Below are 21,409 nucleotides of genomic sequence, written 5' to 3' on the forward strand. Positions count from 1 at the left end.
ACTTCAAATGAGGCAACCCTGAGAATCCTTCCTGGAATATACCAGGCACAAATAACTACTTCTTTGACTCCACCCCACCCCATTCCCAGTACTTTCTCTGTTCCTCTCACAGCATTTTCCTAACCCTGCCTCTTAATGCTGTCATTGATGCACTTATGATGCATGCCGGACTGCACCAGAAACTGATGTAGAGCAATAGTGCATCTATCTTCACATTCCCACTGCACCTAAAAGTACAGCCTGAGAAGGGTTTGATAAAACTCAGTGTAGTGAGAAGTATTTCACTGTTAAAATTCCTTGGCTAATCTCAAACAATCCGAGGTCATGTTCCAGTATGTTTAGCTCTTTCTTTGAAAAAAATAGCTGTTCTCATCTGGTATAAGTATTCATTTCAACACAGCATTTCATAGTTCCGAATGGCCTCCTAAGACTTGACTTTATTAAACATTCTCTAAGAGTGACACATGGGGAGAAAGCTCCCTAAAACAATAATTTATTCAATATATGCAACTGCTTCACTAACACTTAAAAGAACAGAAGTCAAGGAGAAATATTAATAACTACTAAGCTCTGGTGAAGCATCAGCATTTTACACTTGTTGTCTTGACCTAGTAGTGTATAATCACACGTGCGCACGCACACATACACACACGCACACACACACACAGAGTATCTAAAGTATATATAGGCAAAAGGGACATTCTGGCTTTTAGTCTTTGCTTCAGCACCAACTGTGTGACCTTGGTCATGTTACTTTAGTTCTGGTTTCACTTTCTTTATGAGTAAAATGAGCAATATCCCCTCACAAGGTTGTTGCAAAGACCAAATCAGTTTAAATTTTTTCAGTAATGGATTACACAAACATTTATCAAGAGCCTATTTGTGGCCTTTTGCTTGGTGCTAGGGATACCAATGTGACACAGGTCCCTGGCCTCAAAGTTTACAGTGCTGGTGGTAAGAGATTAATAAGTTTATACAGATACAGGGTGAAGCTCTGGGTGTATATACATACAACACAGACACAGACACAGACACAGACACACACACACACACACACACACACACACTCTACCTTCACAGGAAAAGAGAGTAAGAGCAGGTCAAATTACATTTTGGCTGGGGCTATCTTAAGGATATTTTAGCTAAGCCTTAAAGAACAAAATGCAGGTTAACTAGGAACAGGGGAAGGTGTTCCCAGACAGGGGAAACAGCAGCACATTTGTAGGCAGAGGAGTAAACAGCAGTGATTCTGACTGCCAGTGAAGGTGAGACAAAGGAGGAACTGGCTCTGCAGAGGTGGCCAGAGGCCAGACCACTGTACACTCCTGCAGATGTGTTCAGTACTGGAAGGAGAATACAATCCTAAACACTAAGACAAACAGAGCTTTTAGCTAGAAGGTCTTGGGATCCAATTCACAGACTAATAAAATTCTTCTGGTGCTACACCGAGAAATGAAAGCAGCAAGCAGGAGGCCTGAGGGTAAGCCTGGAGAGAGTGGAGCTCCTCTGTATTTAGGATGAGCTGGAAGTTGGGATAGAAGAGAAGGCAGTTATCAAGAAAGGCTACAGTATGTGTAGAATGAATATCTGGTAGGCACTGGTGTCTTTTATTGAACTAGAGAAGACTAGTACAGTAACTTTTAAAGGGAGAAAGGATCGTGGGTTCATTTATTAAAATGTTTAACTTCGATATCTAAAAGAAACTGAAGATGAAACTTCAAGCAGACACTAACACAGATTACATTCTAATTTTAAGAACATTGTAAAATACTTTCATTTTTCATATGATGAAACTGAAGAATTGTTAAAGTGAATGGTTAACGTGTGGCAGGCTCTATTACCTAACTTTAACCCAAGCCAGACTTAAGAAGTGTCTGCCATTTTAGAAATCGTATTTGCACTGTCTGGTAATTCTGACTTTTCATGCTCCTCAAGGAAGTTAAAGGCCACTGTTTGCACGATTTCCCATTTGTATTAGGACAATCAATGCAAAACAAATCAACAACCAGCAACACCTGTGCTTCCTAACTTCCGCCAGTATAAGCCAAACTTTTGTAAACAGTAAAGTTAACAAACATTGAAAATGGCTCATCACTTCTGGCAAATTATTTCAATGTGGAGTTAAATGTATGTAAATATACCAGAATTTTTCTATTAGGTCCACCTTAAAAAGCTGCCAATTTAAGGTACATTTCCAAATCTGGGCAGAAAAGAGCTGGAGGTGGGAGCTGTGAAACTGTAGCCAATTAAAAAAAAAAATTTAATTGTTGACCATATACGGAGCGGACAGTAAATCTGGCATTCAAAAGAAAAACGTGTTCTTTTCAAACCTGAGTTACTCAAAGAACCGTCATCGAAAGCTTAAGAAAGTGTTCTCTTGCTCCTTCCCTTCCTCTTACGAAATTAACCACTCCAGCAGCATACCTTGTGAGTGAAGCGCCCAGAAAAGGCACTCACTTTGCTTTCCTTTAGTTCAGCAATGTGGGAGTGGGTGGGTGGGGTTCGAAGCTGGGAGTACAGGAGCCAGAGGGAAGGAGCTAGCCTTCTGGACACTCCATGCTCTCCCCAGTGCCTCTTCGCTCCCTCGCTCGGAACAGCCTCAAGGTGCCCTCCAAGGCCTGTCCCCAAAGTCCACCCCGCCCTCCCTGGTCGCCATTAGGCCTTATGGGGATGGAGCCGCTGGCCAGCCTCCAGCAGCGAGGCGGAGCGTGGCCAGCAGCAGGCCAGCCTGACGGTGACTCGAGTCGGGGAGTGCACAGGCCTCACGGCCTTCGCCTTCCCCGGGCCCGCCCGCCCTGTCCCGGCGCTCCTAGGTGCTTTGCAGAATCCTGCTCCTGACCCACCGCGCCCGTCCTGCCGGCTGGAGCCTGAGTCCCCGCTGGTGCCAGCTAGCGAGAGCACCCCTCAGCCCGGTACCCCGCCGACCCAGCGCTCCACCAGGCCCAGCCAAGCCGCCTCACCTTCACCGCCGACAGCCTGGCCGCCGGAACCGAAAGTGAAAGTGGAGCTGGGCAGAGGCAGCAAGGGCAGGCGCGGGTTATCCCCGACCGAGGTGCTAAAGGAGAGAAGAGCAAGCCCGGGGTGTGGCCTGGCCAGGGCTACCGCAGCCTCGGGCCCATATTTAGGGACCCGGATTGGGAATGAATGCTGCTGCTGCGGGGCTGGCAGAGCATCAGAACGCAGTGTTTTGTTTTGTTTTCTGTGTGTCTTATGGTGTGTTTACTTTGTTTGCTAACTTCACTAACGGAGGAAACACAACAATGTGCAAGATTGGTGCTCAGTAAGGCATTCAAACTGACTTTGCCCGCCAAGACTGCAGGGACACCCACTGGATGGAGATGTTCATCATTTCCTCTCTGCAAGTGGCTGATAGCCTTGCCACGCCCGCCACGCCACTCCCCCAAATAAACAATCCAGAAGTACACAGTGGTAAAATTCTGAGGACTCTGGGGTTTGCTAGGCACTGTAGGTACTTTAGATGCTGTTTTAGGGTGTGTATGTGTGCGTGTTTGTGTGTGTGTGTGTGGGGAGGCGATGATTAGAGAACTTCCCTATCCCTAATAAGGAAGAGACACTGCACCACAGAGGATTGTCTGCTTCCCTCAATATAATACCGCCTCGGGTTTTGTTATTATTTTTTTCCCAAAGTACCATAAAAGCCTAGTTTTAAACAGAAGCAATAAAACACAAGTATCCAAATTCACCAAAGGCTGTGGTTGATCCCGCATTCTATTCCCTGTCCAAATACCATCCTTGCTTTTCCCAGGCTTTTGGTTAGGCTAGATTCTCAACCTCCTGCCCATTAAGAACTTGACATCCAAGTCTCTGAGCAGAATTTTCAGCACTTTTTTTAAACTTGTGGCTCTCTTCTGCAAAAATATGTACCACCTGGGACATTTTGTATTAGAAAATTTAGCACCCTGTCCCAGATTCAAATAGAGAGGAAATATGGGAAGTGTTTTATTAAAATTAAGCAGGACTATGTGGGCTTCGTAATCTGGTAATTTCTGTGACCACATGATGGTTTGCATCATTAAGTAGTTTTAGCTTTACAAGTCTCCAGGCATCTCTAAAAACTCAGAGCTATCTTAGCTTGTTCAGACCCTTGCGTTGTTTTGCATTTTGTTTATTATTATTTTATGTAATAGCTTCCCTGTTGTTAATAATAAGCTTCCCTTTTACATCAGTATATTCATACTATCTTCCTCCCTCCCTCCCTCTCTTCCTTCTTCACAAGTCTTGTGAATGCTAGGCAGGTACTTAACCACTGAACTATACCCATAGACATAAAGACATTCCTTGAAGATCAGGTTGGTAGAAGCAAATGGATCAAAAGACTTGAAGCTGATACAGAAGTCAGTTGAAAATACAGGAGGAAGTGGATGCCTCTGTGTGAACTAGGCAGGAAAGAGCTTGGCCAATGGGCAAGGAAAAAGCTAACATCACTGCGCACTTACTCTGACTCAGAATTTCCCTCAGTTACACTGGCTGTGGTTTAGTCTCTAGAATCAAAGAGCAGTATAGAGTAGAGTGTAAGAGTAGATTTGGCAGCCGGGCGGTGGTGGCGCACGCCTTTAATCCCAGCACTCGGGAGGCAGAGCCAGGTGGATCTCTGTGAGTTCGAGGCCAGCCTGGGCTACCAAGTGAATTCCAGGAAAGGCGCAAAGCTACACAGAGAAACCCTGTCTCGAAAAAACAAAAAAACAAAAAAAAAAGAGTAGATTTGGCAGCATTGACTTCTAGTTCCAAACATTACCTGACATTTTTGAAAATGCTGATCTTGGAGTTCAGAATTTAAATTGTAAGATCAGTTATAGAGTCTGTGAAATGAAAACTTTGAAAACTACCAAACTTAGTAATAGTCAGAGGGAAAAAGAAAGGATACCTATGGTAATATTTTATCCTTGCCCCCAATAAAGTTTATCTGAGGATCAGAGAAAAAAGCCAGCCATTATAGTAAACATAGAAGTTAGGCAGTGGTAGCACATGCCTTCAATCCTATCTTTTGAATCCTATCTTTTGGGAGGCAGAGATCTGTCTGAATCTCTGTGGGTTCAAGGCCACACTGGGAACACAGCCAGGTGGCACATGCCTTAAATCCCAGCACTAACCATAAAGGTCTAGAGGTCTGTACAGACAGACAGGAAGTGACAGAGCTGGGCTGCAAAAGGAAGTGATGTAGATGGGCAGGAAGTGATGTAGCTGGGAGGTTAGGAAACGAGTTGGCAGAACAGAAAGGCATATAGGCGTGGGTATACAGGAAGTAGGTCTCTTTGGAAGCTGAGGAGTTGGTGAGGTGAGGTTAGCTGTGACTTTTCCTATTCCTCTGATCCCTTGGGTTTTAACCCTGATACCTGGTTTTTTATTTAATAAGACCTTTTAAGATTCATGTTACAGATACCTAGATTTGTGGCTTATGTTAATCCCACTGATAGAGAATAAGACCACTACCACAGTTTAAAGCCAAATTTGAAGCAAGATTTAATTAAACACTGGCCAGGTAGATGGACTCTGGCTAGATCCATACCTATGTTCCTGGGAAATGGCCCAGAATCAAGTATGGCAAGGGCTTAAGAAGAAAAATGTTGGGGACCGATTCCGGACAGCGGCGTCCTTACTTTATCAAGCCTTACAAAGGCAGGAAGTTCCTGGCCTAACCGCGGGCTGTACAACTTCCTGGAGTACTGCAGGGGCCTGGGACCAAAGTGACCTCACCCTCCCTTAGGAATTTTCCATCCTTCTCTCCGTGCTTCCCCTGTTCCCCCTCCCTGCCTGAAGCCCTGTTTATAAGCCTCAACACCCAGTCAATAAACGAGACCTCGACGCAACTCAGAATGTCTCTGTCTTCCTTTACGTGCCTGGTCTCCTTTCTCTCTCGCCCCCATTGATCTTTCAGGAGGTGCCTCCTCCGGTCTCATCAAATAACCTGGCCCGCGGGACCGGGCAGAAAAACCCATAATTCATTGCATTTTCCATCAGGTCCAATCAGGGGCAAGCATATATCCTGACATATTTCCTGTCTACGTACCTCCTGCCCACATGTGATCAAGCACTTCCTGTGCAGATGAGTCAAACAAACTTGTTTAGGGGAGTGAAAACATGTGGCTTGTTATCTCCCATAAAAAATAGCCTTCAGCATTCAGGAACTATCTGTTTGGGGGCAAGGGACTTGCAGATCAGAGGCATTTTTGTTTTTTGAATCTCTAAGGCATAGTAATTAAAACTTAAAATGTAATTTTGGCTCTCACACTTACCTACCATTAGTTACTGTTTTGAATGCAAGTCACAGCTCGCTTGTCCTCTCTGTATCTGTCTCTGTCTGCCTGTCTTTTTTTCTGTGTGTGTGTGTGTGTGTGTGTGTGTGTGTGTGTGTGTGTCTATCTGTCTTGCCCCCACCCCCGTATCCATCCAGCAACCCTATAATGTAGGTACTGTATTTTATAGTTGAGAAGACAGAAATTTGCAGCTTGCTCAGTCAAAAAGAAACTATTTGGATTACATATAGGTCTGTTGACTCTGAGGTCATTGTTCTTTTCCATCAAATCTGTTTCCTTGGCTAGTTCTTACTCACTCCTCCTTACTCACCCCACCTCTATTTCATTCAGCACTTCCAGTTAAAAGTGCATCTACAGCCAGCTCCTATGAATAAACTTTCCTGAAGAAACCTTTTTAAAATGTCTAGATTTTTTTTCCTGAGTGAGTACAGTGTTAAATTTTGATGTTGTAAAAAGTAAAAGATATCCCTTAAGCACCCAGAGCTGCTTTTCACACATCCTACATAGGCACTGTTGTTAGGCAGAGTACTACACCCTGAACAGCCACTTTGGACTTGGGGAGGCTTCTCATCTTGTGTGTACACAGCTTTGACCCCCTAGGTCCTTATGGCAGAAAAGAGAAAGTATGGAGAATTGCTAATCTTTTCTTTTTTAAAACCACTTAAATGCTGAATAATATATAACACTTCCCCTGGTGTTTTCTCAGCCAGAATAAGTAGTTGGGAAAACTACCCATACTGTTGACCATAAAGTGTAGGAGGCCCAGTTGAGCCTATCCATTTCCAGGGCTTTTCACTGTCCTTAGTCCAAAGTGAGCAGGAGAAGTGAGAGAGGGGGCATGTGCTGGGGGCACCTCCTTAAGCTTGAGCTGTTTAAACAGGTTCAGATTTGGTGTATTACAGAGATCAATTGTTGTTGGTTTTATGTTACCAAATATAAACAAGCAGGGTTCAGTTTCTCTCTAATTGAGTCACTTCTGCCTTAATAAGTTTTTTGTCAATTGATGCCAAAATTTGGCTTATTTATTTTATTTGATTGTCAATGTTACTGCCATTTCATAATATTTCTACTGTCCTTTTGGCTTACTCAGAAGCTTGAATTAGAGAAAAGACAGAATAAGTAAGGTTGCCCTGGTAACAGAGATAACTGCATCCATCCATTCATTCCTTGCCTTCTGCTTCTGATGCCTCCTGCTGGATATGTGTGTAATTTTCTATAATGAAGAAACTGAGGGATTGAAATGGTAAGTGACCTGCCAGAGGCAACCACATATAGGAGCTGGACTTAAAGTACAGCCAATTCAGAGAAAAACAGAAAGAGCAAACAAACCCTCTGAAGGCCTCGGTGATGGTTCAACTTTGTCAATTTGGCTGGTGTGGTGGGTGAATGATAATGGCCTCTATAGGCTCATATATTTGAATGTGTGGTCCCCAGTTGGTGGAATTATTTGGGAAGGATAAGGAGATGTGGTCTTTTTGGAGGAAGTGTGTAACTGGGGGTATGCTTTGGGGTTAGCTCTTTCTGCCTTAGAGTTATTGTCTCAAGATGCTCAAGCACCATGCCTGTTTACCTGATGTCATGTTGCTCCCTGCCATGATGGTTATGAATTTATCCTCTGAAACTGTAAGCCACCACACCAATAAACTTTCTTCTATAAGTTTCCTTGGTAATGGTGTCTTCACAACAATAGAAAATTAACTAAGACAGCTGGATTGAGAATCGCCTAAGACACTAGCAAAGCACATCTCTAAGTGTGTGTTCAAGAGAGAATTTACTAAAGGGGGGAAAGTCTGTCCTCAATACAGGTGGCACTATTACATCAACTAAGAGAGAGTGGGGTCAAAAGGGGAAGGGGAGCACCTAAAGTAAGACATTCTATTTCCTGAATCTATGCACTATTTCATTCTACCATGTCCTCCCTGCCATGATGGACTGAAACATATAAAGCTGAATACAATAAATCCTCCAAGTTGTTTTCCCACATCTTACTTAGTAACAAACCCTTGTGTCCAGCTGGGGCTAAGTAGGCTGTACTCTTGGACTTTGCAGTCAAGAAAAATAATAAATTCTTTTCTAATTCACCCAATTGGAGCCAGACAATATAAAGAGTTCAAATCATCTTGAAAGAGCACCATAAAAGGAAGCAATGAATAGCCTTGGTAGGAATCACATATTAAGGCACCAAAACTATTCTAGAATTTCCAGAACCACTGGGTCCTGAAATGCAATCTAGGTGCTGTTGTTACTAAGGAATTGGCCTTCCCTTCTTAGTCTTATTAATAGAAGATTTAAAAATAGACTCAGATAGAAGCTCAAGGATCATTTTACTAGTTTGAAAGAAAAACAACAAGGCAGGCAAGCTATAAACTTGGGAGCTACCAGAAGGAAGAAGATGGAGACAAAATTATTACTTTTAAATTAGCCATGGAGGTCCAAAGCAGCTATAGAAAGCAGCTGGAGGGCCCACAGAAGATGGGAGAAGTCAAGAGTATCAGAGCAAGCATGCTTAAGATTTTTTGGGGGTCAGGCTAGAGAGATGGCTCAGTGGATAAGAGCACTGGCTGCTCTTCCAGAGGACATGGGTTCAATTTCCTCCACCTACATAGCAGCTCACAACTGTCTGTAACTCCAACTCCAGGGGATCTGACACCCTTGTGCAGGCAAAACATCAATGTACATAAAACATAAATAAATTAAAAACAGATTTTTCTTTGATATCTGAAGAGGTGATAAAAAGAAGAAAAAGTGAGACAAGTGAGAACTCTGGACAACAAGTAGGCTCTGCAGTGAAGCTCAGAAAGCAACCAAACTGAGGAAGGAGCTTTGGGAGGAACGGGTACATTCTCTCATTAAGGGGATAATTACTCTTCCCACACCCTCAGCACATCTTCAGGTGAATCCACCCTCCTTCATAAACTTAGTCTCCTGACTAAGGTGATTGACAGGCCCAGATGGATTAGGTCTTAAGGGAGGTAGTAATAATATGTATTGTTCTAATCTTTAAGGCAGATCAGGATGGCTTGTTTCCACCAGGGCTAGACACAGAACTCAATTCCATTATTTTGACGAGGAGGAGTAACTTTCCCTTAATGGCCCTCAACAAAGCCCTGAAAAGCTGTTGCTTTCCTTCCTAGTGTGGCTAGGTAGGGTCCTAAACTATGAGGGAGATGTCCATTCTCATTGGCCTCTAGACTAGCTAATGACTGTCTAGCTACCTAAGACTCTATGGACTGATTACATGTTTCCTATTTCCTTTCCATTCTCAAGCATTCATTCCATTATACCTGCCAAGAGGGCACCCAGACATGTCTTTACTTCTTGTAGCCTGACAGAACACAGGAATATTATTTGTCCCTTTTTCCAGGCATTCTGTATTCCTATTCTGTTTTTTGTTTGGTGGTTTTTTGTTTTGTTTTGTTTTTCACTCCTTTCAACAAGGAAATAAATCATAATTACATTTGTTTTTTTTTCTTTAAATTGGAATTTCTTTCATTGTTAATGAGACTGAGCATATCATACATGGACCATATGTTTATAAGAGATGCTTTTGCTTTTATTTCTTATTTTGAGGATTGTATTTTTGTGTTTGTTACACATCTATCTATTGGGAAATTGATGTTTTGTCATATAAAGATTATCTGTTACTCACTGGAAAAGACAATCTCGTTAAAATGCAAAATATGATTGTTGTTAAGGCTTTCCTTTTGCAGTATATCTGGACGAATCACATGAAGCTCATAATATGCAGATTTGGGCCTTCTCTGTTACAACATTTGAAATTCACTATCAACTCAACATTTAGTTTTCTGTGTATATTGCCAATCTGAACACATTAAAGCTGATATCCAAGCTTTTTGGCTTTATAAAGGTCCCTCTGACACAGCAGTTGTTCAAAAAGTAAGTTGTCTTTCTATGAGTATGCGTATCATTTGTGTATTGCATAGTTGTCTGTGTTTTAAGGGAGAACCTTTATTTTATTTGCAATGTGTCTAAAAGGTGAATAAGCCAGGAATTAAGAAGCCCTTGGGGATAAGAACTAACTACAATACAACAGAAAAGGAAATAGTTTGAGAATAAAGATTTTAAAGAAATAAGATACATGCATGTATGTTACAGTTGTGTAACTTAGTCTTCTTGTGGGACTCCTAACAGTGGAAACAGGACCTGTCTCTGACCCTTTTGTCAACTATTGGGATCCTATTCCTCATACTGGATCTCCTTGCCCAGGCTTAATACAAGGGGAGGTGCTTAACCTTTTTGCAACTTGATATGCCATATTTTGTTGATATTCATGGGAGGCCTGCCCTTTTCTGAGTAGAAACCAAGGAGGAGTGGATGGGGTAGAGGTGGGATACAGAAGGGAGATGGGTGGAGGGGCTTGGAGGAGAGGATAGAAAGAAACTTTGGTCAGGTTATAAAGAGAGAGAGAGAGAGAGAGAGAGAGAGAGAGAGAGAGAGAGGAAGAAAGAAAGAAAGAAAGAAAGAAAGAAAGAAAGAAAGAAAGAAAGAAAGAAAGAAAGAAAGAAAGAAAACAAGGTAATATAAATTTTAAAAACAATCCAAGAAGGTCAGGAAAATTAGCCTATAAGTTAACCTCATGAATCATCTCACTTAGTTTGGTTCCAACACTGTAGGTTTTTTCTTCTGAGTAGAAACTTCATTAAGCTAGAGAACTACAATGGCAGACACTCTTAGTAACCTGTCCCCAACCCATTTCCCTTTATTTTTTACTGACAGTTGTGAGTGTACCTGAGTGAATTGCCTATGTATAATCATAGGATTGATAGTCTATGTCTTTGAAATAAAAGATACATGCATAAGAGAAACAATTGACAAATATTAAATATTTGTGAAGAAACTAGACATTAGAAACTAGTAAGATTTTTTCTATATCTCCCAAATTATGACATATTAATGAGAAGTTAATGCTACCTAAAATCTTTTACTTACACAAACTGAGTTACAACAAGTCTTTTTCTGTCCTGCCAACCAGCTCCCAAATAATAACACAGAGACTTATTAATTATAAATCTTGCCTTATGGCTTAGGCTTGTTCCTAACTAGCTCTTATAACTGAAATTAACCCATTTATATTAATCTATGTTCTATTACGTGGTGTTACTTCTCTTCCATCTGACACCTTCTGTTTTCTCTATCTGTCTGGCTTCTTTGCCTCTCTTCCTCTCAGAGTCCTCTCTGTGCCTGGAAGTCCCACCTGTGCCTTCTGCCTAGCTATTGGCCATTTAGCTCTGTATTAAACCAATCAAAAGGCACCTTGGCAAAGATGCATCTTCACAATGTACAAAAGGATTTTTTCACAATGAGTCATCTTTTGGTCCCCAGAAGAATGGATGCCAAACTCATGGAGAATATGTTTCCTGTCCTCATGACTACTAAGGAGACCAGGATCCAGTCACTAGAATTAAACATTTGGTAAGGAAGGTGACTAAATCCTTTATAAAACAGAGATGACAATATGAAACCAACAGAAGCCTGAAGTCAAAGAGAATTACATCAGAGAGGCAAAGGAAGAGGACCATAGAACTGGACCTCAGAGCAGGTCTCAGCAGGCAAGCATGGCAAGGTTACAGACAAACAAAGCAGAGAGTCTCAAGAGACTCAAAGTACTAGACAACTCCTTGCCACTGGTCCACCTTTCAACCTAATAAAAGTAAGAGAGAAAGAGAATAAGACAGAATCAAAGATGTTAAACTTACATGAGTTAAATTAATGTGAATTCTGAATTTTATGTTGGTGCTGTGTTAGATTTGCTTTTCTCCTTGCTAAATTCCTTAGAATCTGAATGAGTTCAGTAATCTAAAAACAAAAACAAAACAAAAAAACCTGACCATCAAGAAAGAAAATAGCAAGATCATAATAAAGTAAAAATTTACATTAGGTACTTAATTTGTTGAATGCACTGCTCAATAAAATACCCAAATTACCCAGGTGTTTCACTCCTTTTTAAATTTTTTGTAATCAGTAACTTGGTCATAGATGAAAGGTTCAGTATGCAAATTGGAGCAAAAGAACATGTAAGAAAAACCAGAGTAACTGAAAGAAACCTGTTTTGTTTTGTTTTAAAGACATGTGAGTCCCACTCTGAGAAGTCCTGATGCTATAGATCTTCAAATGTAGATTGATACAGAGAGAGATAGGTATATAGGTAGGTAGACAGAAAGATAGATGGTAGATAGATAGACAGACAGATGAAGGAATATAGCAGAGCCACTGTATCTGGGGTAGACATTAGAATAGTTTTCACTGTATCCAAGGTATAAACATAAGGTGAATAGTTGTTTTCTAGAAGTATTTTGACCTTGAAGAATCATTGTGGAAAACAGTGAAGACTCATTTTGCAAAACAATGATTGTTTTCCATGATTTATAGAATTGGTATTCTGAAGGGACATTACAGTCTTTGTATGACTTTGATCATAAGACACCTCTGGCATACCTGAAGCTCTTGGATTATTGTGGACTGCAAATGGTATACAATAAAGGACTAAAGTTATGTGGTCATGTGATGCTTTCCTTTAGAGAGACATATAGATTAGATAGAACCTTGGTATGAGGAAATACTTTGCCCAAAAAGAACAACTTTGTGTAATAATCAATAAATATACTTTTAGACAACTGTTTGAGGTTCAACTCATCAGCAGCTCGACCTTCATGCTGCCACATAGGCCTTAAGATTTTTATCTTGGAGTGAACTCTTTCTTTGATCAACCCACACAACAAAGAACACCCTGACAACAGATAATAAACTTCAGGGAGAATATAAGCTTTATTTAAAATAAATAACTTTATTACTACTGCTCTAAGGATATAGGGATTTCCCACAATTTATGCAGAAAACATAAGAGACTTATTGACCTTCTGAGTATCAGCCTTCTAAACTAGGGAGCATCAGCCATCTTCTGGGCCTTAATTAAAAATGTGAGAGAAAGAAAACAAAGCCTGAGTCAGTTGCAACTGTTGGGATCTTTCCTTTTCCTTTCTCCTTCTAATTGAAATCAGAGCTACATAATTACTCTCTTGGAGATTAAAACACGGTACACAGTGTAGAGAAGGAATCAGAATGGTCACACTGTAGCTTTTGGTCCATAGACTCTCAGGTGACAAAAATGATTGAGTATGCTATAAAGAATGAATAAATATTGTCCAGAAGTAAAAACACTATAGTGAAAGATGACCCAAAGGCAAGAAGATTACCTCAAAAATAGCACATTGGAAAGGGAAAGGCAATACCAACTTAACACAGAAGTAAAGATAGGCAACATACCTGGGTCAAGTCTCCCCACTCACTATGAAGTATATGAGTGACGTTGTCCCTTTGCAAGACATTTTGAAATACTGAGCATTTAACAAAGTTCATGTAACATCCTCATTGACAGACCCAAATAACTTTACTAATAGAACACATTCCCTAAGAGTAAGGCAGGCCAAAAGTGCTGGCCAGTCTCAGGCACAAAACAGAGGTGAAAAGGCTACAGAATGACAATGAAAGGAGAAATGAGTGACCCCAGCCCAGGCATGTAGAACAACAGCGGGCATTCCCTATAGAACTGAATGACTACATATAATTTAGGAACTATATAACCTCATAATCTACAATCTCGTTGAGCATAACAGTTCCAACTATACAGTGTGTTTTATATTCATGCAGTTTCAAAGAAAATAAGGAAACCTAGAAAGCCAATGGTAGTTTAAAAATTATGGGACAGTGCAGGCAGAGTGCCCCCTCAGGGAATTTGTTCTGGACTCTCATTCATGCTTATCTTCCCCTTGGTCAAGGCAAGGAGAAGTCTAAATGCTACATCAGAGCCCTAAGGTCTGACTCACAGCAGGGAGCCTAGGGATCCAGAATGCCTGGGATTTTCTATATGAGGGTAGTAAATTGTGGCAAGACAAGAGTATCAAGATGCTTCAGTCTGTCCTTTTCTCCAGGCTTGATGACCTACTGGTAAGGGTACCCCTGATCATAGAGCAGACAGCTCATTGGAGACTTCTGGAGGTGGGCAGGGTTTACATCTACCTGCAGCACCTGCTGGCATAGAACCAACACGGGCCCTTAACCTCACTGCCCAAGATGAGTTTGGCTGATTTGGCAGCTCCTTGGCATCCCTGGGGAACTTGGACCAAGTTGGCTACCATGGTAAGTGTCATGGCCTAGGAGGCTGGGGCTGAGTGTGTGTGTGTGTGTCAGGGGAAAGGTGGTTGGACAGGAATTTAGTAGGAGGGTTCTGTCAGCTAAACTATCCAGGCGTTAGAATAGGAATTGACAGGTGGGCTAAAAATATGATCCTGAGATTTTAAGACAGGGTTTTAGACCCCCTGGACTCCTAATCTGATGAGTATTATATCCTGCAGATGTCACCTTTGGGGCTCTCTTTGGTGGGAAGACCCAACAGGGAGTCATATTTATATTTCCTCGAGGCCTAGGAGTACTGTGCACTAAACCTTCCCAGGTGTTGCAGCCCCTTTGAAAAGGCCTGGATCTGTCTGGATACCCTAGCAAATTGTGTCCATTGCCCCTTTCATTTTAGAATTTGAGCTCTAGGGTGCAATTCTAGGTAGGTACCACCAGATGGCACACTCCCTGGCTCAGGCCTAGAGCCATGGAATGAGGAAGCTGGGATCCTGACTTGGGGCTTGCTGTAAAGCGTGGTGGTATCTTGGCTTTTTGCAGATCTAATTTGGGTCCTTTGTTGTGAACAAGGTTCTGGTGTACAGGTATGAACTCAGGGAGACTGAAGCAGCCTGGGGAACTAGAAATGGCCTTTTAGAACTAAGACTGGGAACATCAGTGCGGAGGAAACTGGAGTCCTGGGGAGGATGCTCAGCCCTCAGGGGAGCCTTAATTCTATTTAACCCACAATTCACTCTCAGCAGGGGTCACCCCATTATATCTGCCAGCCATCTCTCACCATCTTGCTCTCCATGTTCAACCCAGAGGAGCACAGCTGCAGCCTGGAAGGAAACCCCCTTGTTCTGGTGAGCTGAGCCAGGAGCCTGCAGAGATCTGCACCTGTCAGTGGGAAGTCTGGGGTGGGGGTGGGAGTGAGGGGCTGGGGGAGAGGAGGTGGGAGGAGGAGGGCGAGGGTGGGGTGGGGTGGCATGTGTGCCTCAGGAAGGGACAAACAGTGGTGTCTTTGACTCAAACAAAAAGTCTGGGTCTTTCTGAGGCAGGTAGTAGGCCAGTTCCAGTTACACTCAGTGTGGGGGACCCAAAACAGCTTGACTACACAGCTGCCATGACAGGCTTAGGGGCCCAGACATAGCTTCTGTTGTGAGACCAAAATGAACCATCTTAGAAATAAGACCAAAATGCTTTCACCCAAAAACTAAGGCCTAAGATTTCTCCTTCTAGGAATAGGCCAATAGTTACTGAAACCAGTCAGTCCAGATTCCAGAAACCAGGAAGTGTAAAAGTACAGAGTCACAAGGTAGTCATGAGGGAATGACTGCTGGACTATAGAATGTTCCAACCCTGGTTTCCAGGGTAACTGACCATAAAAGTGTCCCCACCTGAGGGCAGCCAATGAGAAGTGGTGGCGGGTAACCACTCCCTTAGAAGTAAGATTTAAGCCATGATTTCTAGAAAGCCCCTAGAAGCGAGCCAATCAGAATTGTACCCGTACTAGCACCCCTAAATGATGTAACTTTATGACTTTTCCCTTTAAAAACTGAGCTTGCAGACAGGCAGGCACTTCCTCTAGCCTCTACTGCGTTGGATGTATTGGACGAAGTCCCTGCCTAGGCTTGTATTGGATATCCAGAATTAAACCTTGCATTTGCATTCTGGCATGCTCATCTTTGGTGGTCTCTCTGGGGGTCACAATCTGGCACAACCCTGTGACAGGCTTACTGACCGGCAACACAGGTAAATTTTCTGTGTCTACTTTTGTTTTGTGCCCCGGCCAGCGGGGTCTTCAATGGGGACCTAAAGGGAGGGCCGGCAAATGAGAGGGACAAGAGACACAAAGAATGAGAGCAAGATAGGATTGCCGGTCCCGCGGGCCAGGTTATTTGATGAGACCCGAGGAGGCACCTCCTGAAAGATCAATGGGGGCGAGAGAGAAAGGAGACCAGGCGCGTAAAGGAAGACAGAGACATTCTGAGTTGCGTCGAGGTCTCGTTTATTGACTGGGTGTTGAGGCTTATAAACAGGGCTTCAGGCAGGGAGGGGGAACAGGGGAAGCACGGAGAGGAGGATAGAAAATTCCTAAGGGAGGGTGAGGTCACTTTGGTCCCAGGCCCCTGCAGCTGGCTGATTAGCAGGTACTCCAGGAAGTTGTACAGCCCACGGTTAGGCCAGGAACTTCCTGCCTTTGTAAGGCTTGATAAAGTAAGGACGCCGCTGTCCGGGATCGGTCCCCAACAGTTCCCCCTCTTTTCTCAAAAATGGATCAAGTCCATGTGATCGGGGTGGCTAAGGTCTGAGAGAGTCCCTGTCTTAGGCTACACAGGGGGCTTCCCACGCTCAGCAGCATGCTGTGTTGAGCCGGTCTCGGGCGACCTCTGTATGCTGTTGTCTCCGGCGTGGGCCCTGTACTATTCCCGTCATTGAGTACCCTCTAGCAGGACCGTGGGGACGTTAGGGCCTTAGGACACTGAATCTGAGTCCTTGATGGGGCTCCTGGCCGGCCTCCTTGGAATCTACTCTGTGATAATGAATCGAGACGTGTCGTGGTAAGGCCGAATCAATCTGATTTTTGATAAATCGAGTCAACCGCTGAAAGGCCCAGGGACCAAAGGTCAAACCACCCGTGCTGATTTTCAATCTCCCTTTTGCTTTGAGCCAGCCTTTCCCTTAATTTTTCCATCGATTCCCTGACAATACCAGTATGGTCGGCATAAAAGCAGCATTCTCCCTTCAAGGCTGCACATAATCCCCCCTCCTTTAAAAAATAGTAAATCCAGACCTCTTATGAGCGAGGTTAAAGATTTCTCCAGAGCAGAAATGGATCTTTCTATGGCCTCTAGGTCAGTAGTCATAGCCATTTGTAACTGCATAAGGTGGTTGCTCTGCACGAGAGCAGTAGTTCCTGTACCAATTCTTGCAGTGATGCCCCAATACATAACAAGAGGGCAATAGTCATAGACATAGGTTCTCGAGTGTATCTGCCTCTCTGCTCAAAGAATTCCATATTGGAGACTAATTGGACCAGAACATAAGAGTTTTCCCATTATCAATGGCAAAGTGAGCTTCCCCTTATTTAGTTTTTGCCATCTGCAAGTGTGTCATGGGTTCAGAGGTGGATATTGGAATTCTAGCATCCTCAGTTTAGTGGTACCCAGACATGAATCATCATTTAGTTAAGACATCAGTGATATAAGAGCCAACAGTAATTAGCAGAAGCACAAGGCCAAAAGCCTTATGATGGCTGACAGAGTTCCTTATCCTCAAGGAACTTGGAACTTTATCTCAGGTTCCCTATGACAAGAAATTCCCTTTTGATCTAACATTCTGGGGTGTGGGGGGGAAACAGGGGCGATGTTTTCTCTCTTCTGTAATTACTTCCTGCTGACATTGGGACGTTGTCGTCAAGGCCCTGGAAAGCCAGAATGTTAGTCAAAGACAAGAGGGAATGTTTTATTGACCAGCTGAAGAGATGGTATGCATATCGGCTGAATTGGTCCATATCAGCTTTCAGCAAGTTCAGGGTTCATAGTCATTTGCAGTAGGTTGTCACCAGCAAATGATGCTTGGATGTATCTGTCAGCCAAGTGGAAACCTGTTGAGATAGATATAAACTAGGAACAGGAGTTAAAACTTACGAACTTATTTGGAACTTTTAGACCCATAGTCTTAGTAATTATAGTATTATCAATTTGCCCTGAAATCCATAGTGTCTTTTTTATCTAGAGAACCAAATATAGATTGGACTGAAATTTCCTTGGCCCAATAAAAAACATCTGTAAGTCTATATTTAGAACCTGTTTATCTTTTTTTAAAGAGACTTATAAGCTTTAATTAATTAATCCATTGATCAATCAATTACTAAGCTGAGAAAGCTATAGCTAGTCCAGTCATCAATGTCATCAAAGATCTGAGAAGGATAAACTTTACCTGAGTGCAGACTTTTAAGTCTATTTTAAAAAAACAACATAGACTATCCATTACCCAGACTGTCATCATCCCAGGCTCCTATAGTCTTCATAGTGTTGGCAGGACAGGTGTCAGGACAGCATTGTCCACAATTCAGGTAGCATCTTCTTGTCGTTGTTTCATATCTTCTTTGGAGACCTTGGGAGTCATTGCTAGGAGCTGGGGAGCTCAGAGTCTCTGTTTGCTATAGTAAGCTTTTTATCAAATAATGTAAATGCCATATTCATCAGATCCTTGACAGGTTTGAGGACCATTATCTATTAAATGTATCTGAGCCAAACAAATCTAGGCCTAATCTTGAAAATATCTCTAAGTTTGGTAACAATAACCAGGCCAATTTGTTCTCCTATAAATATATAAGTCAAATATACCTCTCAGTTTTTTTTATTTAAATAGAACAGTTTATGTTTTAAACTAGTATCTGAATAGCCAGATGACTAGTATTAACTTGTATTCCTTAACACAAAGGACATGCAAACTCAGACATTCAAAACCAAACATACATGTGGCCACATTTTTCATTCATACCTGTAGAGTAGACAGACATTTTTACAACTATGACCCTTTGGAGTCTCAATGTAACAGCAGAATAGCAAGACAATGAAATCTGAAACATGTTTAATTCTATATATATATATATATATATATATATATATATATATATCAAGCCATTTTTTATAAAAATATTATATTTTATCTTAACCAACAATAATTTGAAACCAATTCTCTTAAATGATGGCAAGTATTTGTAACCCACTGAACTCAAATGACCAAAACCCATTGTTACAGAATGCAAAAAGCAAGGTTTATTCAGACGAAGTCAAAGTTTACAAGCCGGCGGCAGGGGGCTCGTTCCAAATCTCTCACGCACAGCAGGGAGATTGGAAGGAGCGCGCCCTTTCTTTGTGAGCCTAGTTCTTAAAGACACAGACCACATAATTCATCTCTCACAGCCCGCCTTCCTTTTTTCTGGTTCACATCAGTAATTTTTTATGTTATCTTTATTTCTTGTTTGTTAAACAACCGTGTCTAGGAGTTTTACGAGCTGTCTCTGGGGTTCGAGAAGTTTGGGATGTTTTATGACCACTTAGCCTCTGCAGATGGTCATATATTCTGACTCTGTGTTTTTCTAAGTTTCTGTAGCTGATAAAGCCACCTGGGAAAAAGGGGTCTAACTTCTTATCTACACTTAGGAATCCTGGTTTAGGCTCCTCTTTGTCTGTAGGGGATAGAGGAAGGGGGGTTATTGAGGTCCTGTGGAAACAAAAGCATAATTTTCCAGTATCTTGAACTGGTAATTTAACATTTCTTTTTAAGCAATATCAGGACAGAGAAGGGCTAACAAGAGAAGCTGCTGGCCGGCAGAAGAGACCTTGAAGTTATCACAGTAAAGGAAGGGAGGGTCAGATTCTCTCTTTAGTGTTCACACATTTTTTGTCAATTGCAGGCAGTCCCCATTGCCCTGTCCAAAGCTCCCGTCTTTGCCCGCCTGTACCGAGAGCACGCACCCCCACTCTCCTGAGAGCAGCCAGCTGGCTGCAGTCCTGATAGCAGGAGAGCTACGGAGGGAGGGAGGTGGCCTTTGCTATGCCTCTCTCTCCTCCTCTTCCTCTAGGAAAATAAGGGAGGTTAGCAGACAGAAACAAATAACATTTACACAGACAATCCAAGAACTGGAACATCAGCACTGAGACGACGGCCTCATTCACAGCCAGCAAGCCCCTCTTGCAGTATGCAAGCCCCACCTGGCAGGAGCTACCTGTTTATCTCACTTCAATCGGGGAGTGGGGGCGGGGAACTCAGTTCCCTCTATTGTGGCTCACACATCCTTCCAGTGGGCTAGGCAAAGGTCTAGTAGAGAAGAAGGGAACTGTCCCATAGCATCCGTCACAGTCAAGTCAACAATGAGAACAATTAATGCATTACACACAAGACCAAGGGCACATGAAAAAACTTTGCCCCAACAAAAAAACCAACAAAGCTCCAAGAACAATGACAGCCTGATGTGCTCTGGGGGTGAGGGGGTAACCCTCCAGGCTCAGTCACACCAAAAACAATCCAGACTCAAGGATCTCTGTCCTTGATCAAACAGACATCAGGGGCTTCCACATCCCTGTCAGTCAGACATGCACCTTTTTTTTGTTGTTGTTCATACACTTTATTATTCTGTGACAGTTCTCTCTCTACACAGCTTCTATTCTGCTCTCATGTCTAGCTCCTTTCTTGCCTGATTTCTCTATATTTATCTACCTCTAGGTTCTATCTTAATTCCTTCATATAGTTCTGACCCTTCTAGGTTCTCATCTATCTAGTTCTTTCCCCTATCAGCTCCTCTCCCATCTCCTTCTCTCTCATCTGGCTCTTTCTCATCTTGTTCTTCCCCATCTGGCTCTTCCTCATCTTCCATCTCGTTCCTCTAGTCCTCTCTTTTAGCCCTTCGATCTAGTTCTTCCCCATCTCAGTTTGTTCCTCTCAAGTTCTTACCCATCCAGTTCTTCCATTCTCTTTTTTCTTTTCCTTTCTGTGCCCTGGAAGTCCCGGTATATAAAAGGGAGGGTCCGAGCTAAACTGTATAAAGCTATTACTTAACATCCACCTCTCCTAGGCGGTGTCTCCTTGTGGAATTTACCTTAAGTCAGGAGACTTGTATGTGGGCTCTTATCACTGTTAGTCCTCGGAAATTGAGCGACCACCTGGGCGGTGTCTCCTTGTGGAATTTACCTTAAGTCAGGAGACTCGCCTGTGGGTGGTTATCACTGTTAGTCCTCGGAAGTTGTGTGACCACCTGGGTGGTGTCTCCTTTAGTCCTTGAAAATGGCTAGGGGAGATATCTGATTCCAGAGAAAGCCTTTCCTGGGGCTGTTCTCCAAATGCCTGGAATGTGTATGTCTAGAGAGTGATCAGTGCACATTGTTAGCCCTTTTTAGGGAAAAATCAATTGGGAAAACTATGAAGGCACACATGATTTTTATAACAGAATACAGCTGATATATAACAAGCCAAGTAACACCAAAAACTCC

At 42.6% G+C, this 21,409-nt stretch overlaps 1 protein-coding gene and 1 pseudogene across 2 annotated transcripts in view; one reads left to right on the forward strand and one right to left on the reverse strand.

The window, feature by feature from the left end:
- Erap1 (endoplasmic reticulum aminopeptidase 1) overlaps window positions 1-3,212 on the reverse strand; it is a 35,274-nt gene extending 32,062 nt beyond the window's left edge. For both annotated transcript variants that reach the window (XM_059276598.1, XM_059276597.1), the window contains exon 1: window positions 2,961-3,212. The gene's annotated coding sequence lies outside the window, so the exon portion shown is untranslated. The remainder of the gene's footprint in view (window positions 1-2,960) is intronic.
- The window catches only part of LOC131921588 (integrin alpha-5-like), a 41,647-nt pseudogene that overhangs the window by 2,120 nt on the left and 18,118 nt on the right, over window positions 1-21,409 (forward strand).

Source organism: Peromyscus eremicus, chromosome 11 (assembly GCF_949786415.1).
Source record: "Peromyscus eremicus chromosome 11, PerEre_H2_v1, whole genome shotgun sequence".
In the NCBI taxonomy this organism is placed as follows: domain Eukaryota; kingdom Metazoa; phylum Chordata; class Mammalia; order Rodentia; family Cricetidae; genus Peromyscus; species Peromyscus eremicus.